The sequence below is a fragment of the Strongylocentrotus purpuratus genome, unplaced genomic scaffold (assembly GCF_000002235.5).
Source record: "Strongylocentrotus purpuratus isolate Spur 01 unplaced genomic scaffold, Spur_5.0 spur5_scaffold_19, whole genome shotgun sequence".
In the NCBI taxonomy this organism is placed as follows: Eukaryota; Metazoa; Echinodermata; class Echinoidea; order Camarodonta; family Strongylocentrotidae; genus Strongylocentrotus; species Strongylocentrotus purpuratus.
In genome coordinates this window covers 19,504,531-19,521,235 of record NW_022145604.1, presented here as the reverse complement: position 1 = coordinate 19,521,235, position 16,705 = coordinate 19,504,531, and positions in this window count along the sequence as shown.

Genomic DNA, 16,705 nt, shown 5'->3' with positions numbered 1-16,705 from the left:
TATAGGCGCTTTTTTGAGGCGTTTTCGTTAGTTTTTATCCAAATGGCAAAACACCCCTAAAACAATAATGGTATCGTCCGTTATAACAGAAAGAGGACTATACCATTATTTTGTAGGGGGGATTTACACGTTATTTTTTTTTGCTTAATGTTTCCGATTCTAGGGGGTGTAAAAATGGCGAAACCATGTTAAGAACTGCAAAAAAGTGTATATAGGCGCTTTTTTGAGGCGTTTTCGTTAGTTTTTATCCAAATGGCAAAACACCCCTAAAACATAATGGTATCGTCCGTTATAACAGAAAGAGGACTATACCATTATTTTGTAGGGGGGATTTACACGTTTTTTTTTTGCTTAATGTTTCCGATTCTAGGGGGTGTAAAAATGGCGAAACCATGTTAAGAACTGCAAAAAAGTGTATATAGGCGCTTTTTTGAGGCGTTTTCGTTAGTTTTTATCCAAATGGCAAACACCCCCTAAAACAATAATGGTATCGTCCGTTATAACAGAAAGAGGACTATACCATTATTTTGTAGGGGGATTTACACGTTATTTTTTTTGCTTAATGTTTCCGATTCTAGGGGGTGTAAAAATGGCGAAACCATGTTAAGAACTGCAAAAAAGTGTATATAGGCGCTTTTTTGAGGCGTTTTCGTTAGTTTTTATCCAAATGGCAAAACACCCCTAAAACAATAATGGTATCGTCCGTTATAACAGAAAGAGGACTATACCATTATTTTGTAGGGGGGATTTACACGTTATTTTTTTTGCTTAATGTTTCCGATTCTAGGGGGGTGTAAAAATGGCGAAACCATGTTAAGAACTGCAAAAAAGTGTATATAGGCGCTTTTTTGAGGCGTTTTCGTTAGTTTTTATCCAAATGGCAAAACACCCCTAAAAATAATGGTATCGTCCGTTATAACAGAAAGAGGACTATACCATTATTTTGTAGGGGGGATTTACACGTTTATTTTTTTGCTTAATGTTTCCGATTCTAGGGGGGTGTAAAAATGGCGAAACCATGTTAAGAACTGCAAAAAAGTGTATATAGGCGCTTTTTTGAGGCGTTTTCGTTAGTTTTTATCCAAATGGCAAACAACCCCTAAAACAATATGGTATCGTCCGTTATAACAGAAAGAGGACTATACCATTATTTTGTAGGGGGATTTACACGTTTTTTTTTTTGCTTAATGTTTCCGATTCTAGGGGGTGTAAAAATGGCGAAACCATGTTAAGAACTGCAAAAAGTGTATATAGGCGGCTTTTTTTGGGCGTTTTCGTTAGTTTTTTATCCAAATGGCAAAACACCCCTAAAACAATAATGGTATCGTCCGTTATAACAGAAAGAGGACTATACCATTATTTTGTAGGGGGGATTTACACGTTATTTTTTTGCTTATGTTTTCCGATTCTAGGGGGTGTAAAAATGGCGAAACCATGTTAAGAACTGCAAAAAAGTGTATATAGGCGCTTTTTTGAGGCGTTTTCGTTAGTTTTTATCCAAATGGCAAAACACCCCTAAAACAATAATGGTATCGTCCGTTATAACAGAAAGAGGACTATACCATTATTTTGTAGGGGGGATTTACACGTTATTTTTTTGCTTAATGTTTCCGATTCTAGGGGGTGTAAAAATGGCGAAACCATGTTAAGAACTGCAAAAAGTGTATATAGGCGCTTTTTTGAGGCGTTTTCGTTAGTTTTTATCCAAATGGCAAAACCCCCTAAAACAATAATGGTATCGTCCGTTATAACAGAAAGAGGACTATACCATTATTTTGTAGGGGGGATTTACACGTTATTTTTTTTGCTTAATGTTTCCGATTCTAGGGGGTGTAAAAATGGCGAAACCATGTTAAGAACTGCAAAAAAGTGTATATAGGCGCTTTTTTGAGGCGTTTTCGTTAGTTTTTATCCAAATGGCAAAACACCCCTAAAACAATAATGGTATCGTCCGTTATAAACAAGAGGACTATACCATTATTTTGTAGGGGGATTTACACGTTATTTTTTTTGCTTAATGTTTCCGATTCTAGGGGGTGTAAAAATGGCGAAACCATGTTAAGAACTGCAAAAAAGTGTATATAGGCGCTTTTTTGAGGCGTTTTCGTTAGTTTTTATCCAAATGGCAAAACACCCCTAAAACAATAATGGTATCGTCCGTTATAACAGAAAGAGGACTATACCATTATTTTGTAGGGGGGATTTACACGTTATTTTTTTTTGCTTAATGTTTCCGATTCTAGGGGGGTGTAAAAATGGCGAAACCATGTTAAGAACTGCAAAAAAGTGTATATAGGCGCTTTTTTGAGGCGTTTTCGTTAGTTTTTATCCAAATGGCAAAACACCCCTAAAACAATAATGGTATCGTCCGTTATAACAGAAAGAGGACTATACCATTATTTTGTAGGGGGGATTTACACGTTATTTTTTTTTGCTTAATGTTTCCGATTCTAGGGGGGGTAAAAATGGCGAAACCATGTTAAAACTGCAAAAAAGTGTATATAGGCGCTTTTTTGAGGCGTTTTCGTTAGTTTTTATCCAAATGGCAAAACACCCCTAAAACAATAATGGTATCGTCCGTTATAACAGAAAGAGGACTATACCATTATTTTTGTAGGGGGGATTTACACGTTTTTTTTTTGCTTAATGTTTCCGATTCTAGGGGGTGTTAAAATGGCGAAACCATGTTAAACTGCAAAAAAGTGTATATAGGCGCTTTTTTGAGGCGTTTTCGTTAGTTTTTATCCAAATGGCAAAACACCCCTAAAACAATAATGGTATCGTCCGTTATAACAGAAAGAGGACTATACCATTATTTTGTAGGGGGGATTTACACGTTATTTTTTTTGCTTAATGTTTCCGATTCTAGGGGGGTGTGAAAATGGCGAAACCATGTTAAGAACTGCAAAAAAGTGTATATAGGCGCTTTTTTGAGGCGTTTTCGTTAGTTTTTATCCAAATGGCAAAACACCCCTAAAACAATAATGGTATCGTCCGTTATAACAGAAGAGGACTATACCATTATTTTGTAGGGGGGATTTACACGTTATTTTTTTTGCTTAATGTTTCCGATTCTAGGGGGTGTAAAAATGGCGAAACCATGTTAAGAACTGCAAAAAAGTGTATATAGGCGCTTTTTTGAGGCGTTTTTTCGTTAGTTTTTTATCCAAATGGCAAAACACCCCTAAAACAATATGGTATCGTCCGTTTATAACAGAAAGAGGACTATACCATTATTTTGTAGGGGGGATTTACACGTTATTTTTTTTGCTTAATGTTTCCGATTCTAGGGGGGTGTAAAAATGGCGAAACCATGTTAAGAACTGCAAAAAAGTGTATATAGGCGCTTTTTTGAGGCGTTTTCGTTAGTTTTTATCCAAATGGCAAAACACCCCCTAAAACAATAATGGTATCGTCCGTTATAACAGAAAGAGGACTATACCATTATTTTGTAGGGGGGATTTACACGTTATTTTTTTTGCTTAATGTTTCCGATTCTAGGGGGGTGTAAAAATGGCGAAACCATGTTAAGAACTGCAAAAAAGTGTATATAGGCGCTTTTTTGAGGCGTTTTCGTTATTTTATCCAAATGGCAAACACCCCTAAAACAATAATGGTATCGTCCGTTATAACAGAAAGAGGACTATACCATTATTTTGTAGGGGGGATTTACACGTTATTTTTTTTGCTTAATGTTTCCGATTCTAGGGGTGTGTAAAATGGCGAAACCATGTTAAGAACTGCAAAAAAGTGTATATAGGCGCTTTTTTGAGGCGTTTTCGTTAGTTTTTATCCAAATGGCAAAACACCCCTAAAACAATAATGGTATCGTCCGTTATAACAGAAAGAGGACTATACCATTATTTTGTAGGGGGATTTACACGTTATTTTTTTTGCTTAATGTTTCCGATTCTAGGGGGTGTAAAATGGCGAAACCATGTTAAGAACTGCAAAAAAGTGTATATAGGCGCTTTTTTGAGGCGTTTTTCGTTAGTTTTTATCCAAATGGCAAAACACCCCTAAAACAATAATGGTATCGTCCGTTATAACAGAAAGAGGACTATACCATTATTTTGTAGGGGGATTTACACGTTATTTTTTTTTTGCTAATATGTTTCCGATTCTAGGGGGGTGTAAAAATGGCGAAACCATGTTAAGAACTGCAAAAAAGTGTATATAGGCGCTTTTTTGAGGCGTTTTCGTTAGTTTTTATCCAAATGGCAAAACACCCCTAAAACAATAATGGTATCGTCCGTTATAACAGAAAGAGGACTATACCATTATTTTGTAGGGGGGATTTACACGTTATTTTTTTTGCTTAATGTTTCCGATTCTAGGGGGGTGTAAAAATGGCGAAACCATGTTAAGAACTGCAAAAAAGTGTATATAGGCGCTTTTTTGAGGCGTTTTCGTTAGTTTTTATCCAAATGGCAAAACACCCCTAAAACAATAATGGTATCGTCCGTTATAACAGAAAGAGGACTATACCATTATTTTGTAGGGGGATTTACACGTTATTTTTTTTGCTTAATGTTTCCGATTCTAGGGGGTGTAAAAATGGCGAAACCATGTTAAGAACTGCAAAAAAGTGTATATAGGCGCTTTTTTGAGGCGTTTTCGTTAGTTTTTATCCAAATGGCAAAACACCCCTAAAACAATAATGGTATCGTCCGTTATAACAGAAAGAGGACTATACCATTATTTTGTAGGGGGGATTTACACGTTATTTTTTTTTGCTTAATGTTTCCGATTCTAGGGGGGTGTAAAAATGGCGAAACCATGTTAAGAACTGCAAAAAAGTGTATATAGGCGCTTTTTTGAGGCGTTTTCGTTAGTTTTTATCCAAATGGCAAAACACCCCTAAAACAATAATGGTATCGTCCGTTATAACAGAAAGAGGACTATACCATTATTTTGTAGGGGGGATTTACACGTTATTTTTTTTTGCTTAATGTTTCCGATTCTAGGGGGTGTAAAAATGGCGAAACCATGTTAAGAACTGCAAAAAAGTGTATATAGGCGCTTTTTTGAGGCGTTTTCGTTAGTTTTTATCCAAATGGCAAAACCCCCTAAAACAATAATGGTATCGTCCGTTATAACAGAAAGAGGACTATACCATTATTTTGTAGGGGGGATTTACACGTTATTTTTTTTGCTTAATGTTTCCGATTCTAGGGGGTGTAAAATGGCGAAACCATGTTAAGAACTGCAAAAAAGTGTATATAGGCGCTTTTTTGAGGCGTTTTCGTTAGTTTTTATCCAAATGGCAAAACACCCCTAAAACAATAATGGTATCGTCCGTTATAACAGAAAGAGGACTATACCATTATTTTGTAGGGGGGATTTACACGTTATTTTTTTTGCTTAATGTTTCCGATTCTAGGGGGGTGTAAAAATGGCGAAACCATGTTAAGAACTGCAAAAAAGTGTATATAGGCGCTTTTTTGAGGCGTTTTCGTTAGTTTTTATCCAAATGGCAAAACACCCCTAAAACAATAATGGTATCGTCCGTTATAACAGAAAGAGGACTATACCATTATTTTGTAGGGGGGATTTACACGTTATTTTTTTTGCTTAATGTTTCCGATTCTAGGGGGGTGTAAAAATGGCGAAACCATGTTAAGAACTGCAAAAAAGTGTATATAGGCGCTTTTTTGAGGCGTTTTCGTTAGTTTTTATCCAAATGGCAAAACACCCCTAAAACAATAATGGTATCGTCCGTTATAACAGAAAGAGGACTATACCATTATTTTGTAGGGGGGATTTACACGTTATTTTTTTTGCTTAATGTTTCCGATTCTAGGGGTGTAAAAATGGCGAAACCATGTTAAGAACTGCAAAAAAGTGTATATAGGCGCTTTTTTGAGGCGTTTTCGTTAGTTTTTATCCAAATGGCAAAACACCCCTAAAACAATAATGGTATCGTCCGTTATAACAGAAAGAGGACTATACCATTATTTTGTAGGGGGGGATTTACACGTTATTTTTTTTGCTTAATGTTTCCGATTCTAGGGGGGTGTAAAAATGGCGAAACCATGTTAAGAACTGCAAAAAAGTGTATATAGGCGCTTTTTTGAGGCGTTTTCGTTAGTTTTTATCCAAATGGCAAAACACCCCTAAAACAATAATGGTATCGTCCGTTATAACAGAAAGAGGACTATACCATTATTTTGTAGGGGGGATTTACACGTTATTTTTTTTTGCTTAATGTTTCCGATTCTAGGGGGTGTAAAAATGGCGAAACCATGTTAAGAACTGCAAAAAAGTGTATATAGGCGCTTTTTTGAGGCGTTTTCGTTAGTTTTTTATCCAAATGGCAAACACCCCTAAAACAATAATGGTATCGTCCGTTATAACAGAAAGAGGACTATACCATTATTTTGTAGGGGGGATTTACACGTTATTTTTTTTGCTTAATGTTTCCGATTCTAGGGGGGTGTAAAAATGGCGAAACCATGTTAAGAACTGCAAAAAAGTGTATATAGGCGCTTTTTTGAGGCGTTTTCGTTAGTTTTTATCCAAATGGCAAAACACCCCTAAACAATAATGGTATCGTCCGTTATAACAGAAAGAGGACTATACCATTATTTTTGTAGGGGATTTATTACACGTTATTTTTTTTGCTTAATGTTTCCGATTCTAGGGGGGTGTAAAAATGGCGAAACCATGTTAAGAACTGCAAAAAAGTGTATATAGGCGCTTTTTTGAGGCGTTTTCGTTAGTTTTTTTCCAAATGGCAAAACACCCCTAAAACAATAATGGTATCGTCCGTTATAACAGAAAGAGGACTATACCATTATTTTGTAGGGGGGATTTACACGTTATTTTTTTTGCTTAATGTTTCCGATTCTAGGGGGTGTAAAAATGGCGAAACCATGTTAAGAACTGCAAAAAAGTGTATATAGGCGCTTTTTTGAGGCGTTTTCGTTAGTTTTTATATCCAAATGGCAAAACACCCCTAAAACAATAATGGTATCGTCCGTTATAACAGAAAGAGGACTATACCATTATTTTGTAGGGGGGATTTACACGTTATTTTTTTTGCTTAATGTTTCCGATTCTAGGGGGTGTAAAAATGGCGAAACCATGTTAAGAACTGCAAAAAAGTGTATATAGGCGCTTTTTTGAGGCGTTTTCGTTAGTTTTTATCCAAATGGCAAAACACCCCTAAAACAATAATGGTATCGTCCGTTATAACAGAAAGAGGACTATACCATTATTTTGTAGGGGGATTTACACGTTATTTTTTTTGCTTAATGTTTCCGATTCTAGGGGGTTGTAAAAATGGCGAAACCATGTTAAGAACTGCAAAAAAGTGTATATAGGCGCTTTTTTTGAGGCGTTTTCGTTAGTTTTTATCCAAATGGCAAAACACCCCTAAAACAATAATGGTATCGTCCGTTATAACAGAAAGAGGACTATACCATTATTTTGTAGGGGGATTTACACGTTTTTTTTTTTGCTTAATGTTTCCGATTCTAGGGGGGTGTAAAATGGCGAAACCATGTTAAGAACTGCAAAAAAGTGTATATAGGCGCTTTTTTGAGGCGTTTTCGTTAGTTTTTATCCAAATGGCAAAACACCCCTAAAACAATAATGGTATCGTCCGTTATAACAGAAAGAGGACTATACCATTATTTTGTAGGGGGGATTTACACGTTATTTTTTTTGCTTAATGTTTCCGATTCTAGGGGGTGTAAAAATGGCGAAACCATGTTAAGAACTGCAAAAAAGTGTATATAGGCGCTTTTTTGAGGCGTTTTCGTTAGTTTTTTATCCAAATGGCAAAACACCCCTAAAACAATAATGGTATCGTCCGTTATAACAGAAAGAGGACTATACCATTATTTTGTAGGGGGGATTTACACGTTATTTTTTTTGCTTAATGTTTCCGATTCTAGGGGGGTGTAAAAATGGCGAAACCATGTTAAGAACTGCAAAAAAGTGTATATAGGCGCTTTTTTGAGGCGTTTTCGTTAGTTTTTATCCAAATGGCAAAACACCCCTAAAACAATAATGGTATCGTCCGTTATAACAGAAAGAGGACTATACCATTATTTTGTAGGGGGGATTTACACGTTATTTTTTTTGCTTAATGTTTCCGATTCTAGGGGGTGTAAAAATGGCGAAACCATGTTAAGAACTGCAAAAAAGTGTATATAGGCGCTTTTTTGAGGCGTTTTCGTTAGTTTTTATCCAAATGGCAAAACACCCCTAAACAATAATGGTATCGTCCGTTATAACAGAAAGAGGACTATACCATTATTTTGTAGGGGGGATTTACACGTTATTTTTTTTGCTTAATGTTTCCGATTCTAGGGGGGTGTAAAATGGCGAAACCATGTTAAGAACTGCAAAAAAGTGTATATAGGCGCTTTTTTGAGGCGTTTTCGTTAGTTTTTATCCAAATGGCAAAACACCCCTAAAACAATAATGGTATCGTCCGTTATAACAGAAAGAGGACTATACCATTATTTTGTAGGGGGATTTACACGTTATTTTTTTTGCTTAATGTTTCCGATTCTAGGGGGTGTAAAAATGGCGAAACCATGTTAGAACTGCAAAAAAGTGTATATAGGCGCTTTTTTGAGGCGTTTTCGTTAGTTTTTTATCCAAATGGCAAAACACCCCTAAAACAATAATGGTATCGTCCGTTATAACAGAAAGAGGACTATACCATTATTTTGTAGGGGGGATTTACACGTTATTTTTTTTGCTTAATGTTTCCGATTCTAGGGGGTGTGAAAATGGCGAAACCATGTTAAGAACTGCAAAAAGTGTATATAGGCGCTTTTTTGAGGCGTTTTCGTTAGTTTTTATCCAAATGGCAAAACACCCCCTAAAACAATAATGGTATCGTCCGTTATAACAGAAGAGGACTATACCATTATTTTGTAGGGGGATTTTACACGTTATTTTTTTTTTGCTTAATGTTTCCGATTCTAGGGGGTGTAAAAAATGGCGAAACCATGTTAAGAACTGCAAAAAAGTGTATATAGGCGCTTTTTTGAGGCGTTTTCGTTAGTTTTTATCCAAATGGCAAAACACCCCTAAAACAATAATGGTATCGTCCGTTATAACAGAAAGAGGACTATACCATTATTTTGTAGGGGGGATTTACACGTTATTTTTTTTGCTTAATTTTTCGATTCTAGGGGGTGTAAAATGGCGAAACCATGTTAAGAACTGCAAAAAAGTGTATATAGGCGCTTTTTTGAGGCGTTTTCGTTAGTTTTTATCCAAATGGCAAAACACCCCTAAAACAATAATGGTATCGTCCGTTATAACAGAAAGAGGACTATACCATTATTTTGTAGGGGGATTTACACGTTATTTTTTTTGCTTAATTTTTCCGATTCTAGGGGGGTGTAAAAATGGCGAAACCATGTTAAGAACTGCAAAAAAGTGTATATAGGCTTTTTTTGAGGCGTTTTCGTTAGTTTTTATCCAAATGGCAAAACACCCCTAAAACAATAATGGTATCGTCCGTTATAACAGAAAGAGGACTATACCATTATTTTGTAGGGGGGATTTACACGTTTTTTTTTTTGCTTAATGTTTCCGATTCTAGGGGGTGTAAAAATGGCGAAACCATGTTAAGAACTGCAAAAAAGTGTATATAGGCGCTTTTTTGAGGCGTTTTTCGTTAGTTTTTATCCAAATGGCAAAACACCCCTAAAACAATAATGGTATCGTCCGTTATAACAGAAAGAGGACTATACCATTATTTTGTAGGGGGATTTACACGTTATTTTTTTTTGCTTAATGTTTCCGATTCTAGGGGGGTTAAAAATGGCGAAACCATGTTAAGAACTGCAAAAAAGTGTATATAGGCGCTTTTTTGAGGCGTTTTCGTTAGTTTTTATATCCAAATGGCAAAACACCCCTAAAACAATAATGGTATCGTCCGTTATAACAGAAAGAGGACTATACCATTATTTTGTAGGGGGGATTTACACGTTATTTTTTTTGCTTAATGTTTCCGATTCTAGGGGGGTGTAAAAATGGCGAAACCATGTTAAGAACTGCAAAAAAGTGTATATAGGCGCTTTTTTGAGGCGTTTTTCGTTAGTTTTTATCCAAATGGCAAAACACCCCTAAAACAATAATGGTATCGTCCGTTATAACAGAAAGAGGACTATACCATTATTTTGTAGGGGGGATTTACACGTTATTTTTTTGCTTAATGTTTCCGATTCTAGGGGGTGTAAAAATGGCGAAACCATGTTAAGAACTGCAAAAAAGTGTATATAGGCGCTTTTTTGAGGCGTTTTCGTTAGTTTTTTTATCCAAATGGCAAAACACCCCTAAAACAATAATGGTATCGTCCGTTATAACAGAAAGAAAGACTATACCATTATTTTGTAGGGGGATTTACACGTTATTTTTTGCTTAATGTTGTTTCCGATTCTAGGGGGGTGTAAAAATGGCGAAACCATGTTAAAAACTGCAAAAAAGTGTATATAGGCGCTTTTTTGAGGCGTTTTCGTTAGTTTTTATCCAAATGGCAAAACACCCCTAAAACAATAATGGTATCGTCCGTTATAACAGAAAGAGGACTATACCATTATTTTGTAGGGGGATTTACACGTTATTTTTTTTGCTTAATGTTTCCGATTCTAGGGGGGTGTAAAATGGCGAAACCATGTTAAGAACTGCAAAAAGTGTATATATAGCGCTTTTTTGAGGCGTTTTCGTTAGTTTTTATCCAATGGCAAAACACCCCTAAAACAATAATGGTATCGTCCGTTATAACAGAAAGAGGACTATACCATTATTTTGTAGGGGGGATTTACACGTTATTTTTTTTGCTTAATGTTTCCGATTCTAGGGGGGTGTAAAAATGGCGAAACCATGTTAAGAACTGCAAAAAAGTGTATATAGGCGCTTTTTTGAGGCGTTTTCGTTAGTTTTTATCCAAATGGCAAAACACCCCTAAAACAATAATGGTATCGTCCGTTATAACAGAAAGAGGACTATACCATTATTTTGTAGGGGGATTTACACGTTATTTTTTTTGCTTAATGTTTCCGATTCTAGGGGGTGTAAAATGGCGAAACCATGTTAAGAACTGCAAAAAAGTGTATATAGGGCGCTTTTTTGAGGCGTTTTCGTTAGTTTTTTATCCAAATGGCAAAACACCCCTAAACAATAATGGTATCGTCCGTTATAACAGAAAGAGGACTATACCATTATTTTGTAGGGGGATTTACACGTTATTTTTTTTTGCTTAATTTTTCCGATTCTAGGGGGGTGTAAAAATGGCGAAACCATGTTAAGAACTGCAAAAAAGTGTATATAGGCGCTTTTTTTGAGGCGTTTTCGTTAGTTTTTTATCCAAATGGCAAAACACCCCTAAAACAATAATGGTATCGTCCGTTATAACAGAAAGAGGACTATACCATTATTTTGTAGGGGGATTTACACGTTATTTTTTTTGCTTAATGTTTCCGATTCTAGGGGGTGTAAAAATGGCGAAACCATGTTAAGAACTGCAAAAAAGTGTATATAGGCGCTTTTTTGAGGCGTTTTCGTTAGTTTTTATCCAAATGGCAAAACACCCCTAAAACAATAATGGTATCGTCCGTATAACAGAAAGAGGACTATACCATTATTTTGTAGGGGGGATTTACACGTTATTTTTTTTGCTTAATGTTTCCGATTCTAGGGGGGTGTAAAATGGCGAAACCATGTTAAGAACTGCAAAAAAGTGTATATAGGCGCTTTTTTGAGGCGTTTTTCGTTAGTTTTTTATCCAAATGGCAAAACACCCCTAAAACAATAATGGTATCGTCCGTTATAACAGAAAGAGGACTATACCATTATTTTGTAGGGGGGATTTACACGTTATTTTTTTTGCTTAATGTTTCCGATTCTAGGGGGGTGTAAAATGGCGAAACCATGTTAAGAACTGCAAAAAGTGTATATAGGCGCTTTTTTGAGGCGTTTTCGTTAGTTTTTTATCCAAATGGCAAAACACCCCTAAAACAATAATGGTATCGTCCGTTATAACAGAAAGAGGACTATACCATTATTTTGTAGGGGGATTTACACGTTATTTTTTTTGCTTAATGTTTCCGATTCTAGGGGGTGTAAAAATGGCGAAACCATGTTAAGAACTGCAAAAAAGTGTATATAGGCGCTTTTTTGAGGCGTTTTCGTTAGTTTTTATCCAAATGGCAAAACACCCCTAAAACAATAATGGTATCGTCCGTTATAACAGAAAGAGGACTATACCATTATTTTGTAGGGGGGATTACACGTTATTTTTTTTGCTTATGTTTCCGATTCTAGGGGGGTGTAAAAATGGCGAAACCATGTTAAGAACTGCAAAAAAGTGTATATAGGCGCTTTTTTTGAGGCGTTTTTCGTTAGTTTTTATCCAAATGGCAAAACACCCCTAAAACAATAATGGTATCGTCCGTTATAACAGAAAGAGGACTATACCATTATTTTGTAGGGGGGATTTACACGTTATTTTTTTGCTTAATGTTTCCGATTCTAGGGGGGTTGAAAATGGCGAAACCATGTTAAGAACTGCAAAAAAGTGTATATAGGCGCTTTTTTGAGGCGTTTTCGTTAGTTTTTATCCAAATGGCAAAACACCCCCCTAAAACATAATGGTATCGTCCGTTATAACAGAAAGAGGACTATACCATTATTTTGTAGGGGGGATTTACACGTTATTTTTTTTGCTTAATGTTTCCGATTCTAGGGGGTTTAAAAATGGCGAAACCATGTTAAGAACTGCAAAAAAGTGTATATAGGCGCTTTTTTGAGGCGTTTTCGTTAGTTTTTATCCAAATGGCAAAACACCCCTAAAACAATAATGGTATCGTCCGTTATACAGAAAGAGGACTATACCATTATTTTGTAGGGGGATTTACACGTTATTTTTTTTTGCTTAATGTTTCCGATTCTAGGGGGGTGTAAAAATGGCGAAACCATGTTAAGAACTGCAAAAAGTGGTATATAGGCGCTTTTTTGAGGCGTTTTCGTTAGTTTTTATCCAAATGGCAAAACACCCCTAAAACAATAATGGTATCGTCCGTTATAACAGAAAGAGGACTATACCATTATTTTGTAGGGGGGATTTACACGTTATTTTTTTGCTTAATGTTTCCGATTCTAGGGGGGGTGTAAAAATGGCGAAACCATGTTAAGAACTGCAAAAAAGTGTATATAGGCGCTTTTTTGAGGCGTTTTCGTTAGTTTTTATCCAAATGGCAAAACACCCCTAAAACAATAATGGTATCGTCCGTTATAACAGAAAGAGGACTATACCATTATTTTGTAGGGGGGATTTACACGTTATTTTTTTTGCTTAATGTTTCCGATTCTAGGGGGGTGTAAAAATGGCGAAACCATGTTAAGAACTGCAAAAAAGTGTATATAGAGGCGCTTTTTTGAGGCGTTTTCGTTAGTTTTTATCCAAATGGCAAAACCCCTAAAACAATAATGGTATCGTCCGTTATAACAGAAAGAGGACTATACCATTATTTTGTAGGGGGATTTACACGTTATTTTTTTTGCTTAATGTTTCCGATTCTAGGGGGGTGTAAAATGGCGAAACCATGTTAAGAACTGCAAAAAAGTGTATATAGGCGCTTTTTTGAGGCGTTTTCGTTAGTTTTTATCCAAATGGCAAAACACCCCCTAAAACAATAATGGTATCGTCCGTTATAACAGAAAGAGGACTATACCATTATTTTGTAGGGGGGATTTACACGTTATTTTTTTTGCTTAATGTTTCCGATTCTAGGGGGGTGTAAAAATGGCGAAACCATGTTAAGAACACAAAAAAGTGTATATAGGCGCTTTTTTGAGGCGTTTTCGTTAGTTTTTATCCAAATGGCAAAACACCCCTAAACAATAATGGTATCGTCCGTTATAACAGAAAGAGGACTATACCATTATTTTGTAGGGGGGATTTACACGTTATTTTTTTTGCTTAATGTTTCCGATTCTAGGGGGTGTAAAATGGCGAACCATGTTAAGACTGCAAAAAAGTGTATATAGGCGCTTTTTTGAGGCGTTTTCGTTAGTTTTTATCCAAATGGCAACACCCCTAAAACAATAATGGTATCGTCCGTTATAACAGAAAGAGGACTATACCATTATTTTGTAGGGGGGTTTACACGTTTATTTTTTTTGCTTAATGTTTCCGATTCTAGGGGGGTGTAAAAATGGCGAAACCATGTTAAGAACTGCAAAAAATGTATATAGGCGCTTTTTTGAGGCGTTTTCGTTAGTTTTTATCCAAATGGCAAAACACCCCTAAAACAATAATGGTATCGTCCGTTATAACAGAAAGAGGACTATACCATTATTTTTGTAGGGGGATTTACACGTTATTTTTTTTGCTTAATGTTTCCGATTCTAGGGGGGTGTGAAAATGGCGAAACCATGTTAAGAACTGCAAAAAAGTGTATATAGGCGCTTTTTTGAGGCGTTTTCGTTAGTTTTTATCCAAATGGCAAAACACCCCTAAAACAATAATGGTATCGTCCGTTATAACAGAAAGAGGACTATACCATTATTTTGTAGGGGGGATTTACACGTTATTTTTTGCTTAATGTTTTCCGATTCTAGGGGGGTGTAAAAATGGCGAAACCATGTTAAGAACTGCAAAAAAGTGTATATAGGCGCTTTTTTGAGGCGTTTTGTTAGTTTTTATCCAAATGGCAAAACACCCCTAAAACAATAATGGTATCGTCCGTTATAACAGAAAGAACTATACCATTATTTTGTAGGGGGGATTTACACGTATTTTTTTTGCTTAATGTTTTCCGATTCTAGGGGGGTGTAAAATGGCGAAACCATGTTAAGAACTGCAAAAAGTGTATATAGGCGCTTTTTTGAGGCGTTTTCGTTAGTTTTTATCCAAATGGCAAAACACCCCTAAAACAATAATGGTATCGTCCGTTTAACAGAAGAGGACTATACCATTATTTTGTAGGGGGGATTTACACGTTATTTTTTTTTGCTTAATGTTTCCGATTCTAGGGGGGTGTGAAAATGGCGAAACCATGTTTAAACTGCAAAAAAGTGTATATAGGCGCTTTTTTGAGGCGTTTTTCGTTAGTTTTTATCCAAATGGCAAAACACCCTAAAACAATAATGGTATCGTCCGTTATAACAGAAAGAGGACTATACCATTTTTTTAGGGGGGGATTTACACGTTATTTTTTTTGCTTAATGTTTCCGATTCTAGGGGGTTTAAAAATGGCGAAACCATGTTAAGAACTGCAAAAAAGTGTATATAGGCGCTTTTTTGAGCGTTTTTCGTTAGTTTTTTATCCAAATGGCAAACACCCCTAAAACAATAATGGTATCGTCCGTTATAACAGAAAGGGACTATACCATTATTTTGTAGGGGGGATTTACACGTTATTTTTTTTGCTTAATGTTTCCGATTCTAGGGGGTGTGAAAATGGCGAAACCATGTTAAGAACTGCAAAAAAGTGTATATAGGCGCTTTTTTGAGGCGTTTTCGTTAGTTTTTATCCAAATGGCAAAACACCCCTAAAACAATAATGGTATCGTCCGTTATAACAGAAAGAGGACTATACCATTATTTTGTAGGGGGGATTTACACGTTATTTTTTTTTGCTTATGTTTCCGATTCTAGGGGGTGTAAAAATGGCGAAACCATGTTAAGAACTGCAAAAAAGTGTATATAGGCGCTTTTTTGAGGCGTTTTCGTTAGTTTTTTATCCAAATGGCAAAACACCCTAAAACAATAATGGTATCGTCCGTTATAACAGAAAGAGGACTATACCATTATTTTGTAGGGGGGATTTACACGTTATTTTTTTGCTTAATGTTTCCGATTCTAGGGGGTGTGAAAATGGCGAAACCATGTTAAGAACTGCAAAAAAGTGTATATAGGCGCTTTTTTGAGGCGTTTTCGTTAGTTTTTATCCAAATGGCAAAACACCCCTAAAACTAATGGTATCGTCCGTTATAACAGAAAGAGGACTATACCATTATTTTGTAGGGGGATTTACACGTTATTTTTTTTGCTTATGTTTCCGATTCTAGGGGGGTGTAAAAATGGCGAAACCATGTTAAGAACAGCAAAAAAAGTGTATATAGGCGCTTTTTTGAGGCGTTTTCGTTAGTTTTTATCCAAATGGCAAAACACCCCTAAACAATATGGTATCGTCCGTTATAACAGAAAGAGGACTATACCATTATTTTGTAGGGGATTTACACACGTTATTTTTTTTGCTTAATGTTTCCGATTCTAGGGGGGTGTGAAATGGCGAAACCATGTTAAGAACTGCAAAAAGTGTGTATATAGGCGCTTTTGAGGCGTTTTCGTTAGTTTTTATCCAATGGCAAAACACCCCTAAAACAATAATGGTATCGTCCGTTATAACAGAAAGAGGACTATACCATTATTTTGTAGGGGGGATTTACACGTTATTTTTTTTGCTTAATGTTTCCGAATTCTAGGGGGGTGTAAAATGGCGAAACCATGTTAAGAACTGCAAAAAAGTGTAATATAGGCGCTTTTTTGAGGCGTTTTCGTTAGTTTTTATCCAAATGGCAAAACACCCCTAAAACAATAATGGTATCGTCCGTTATAAACAAAAGAGGACTATACCATTATTTTGTAGGGGGGATTTACACGTTATTTTTTTTGCTTAATGTTTCCGATTCTAGGGGGGTTTAAAAATGGCGAAACCATGTTAAGAAC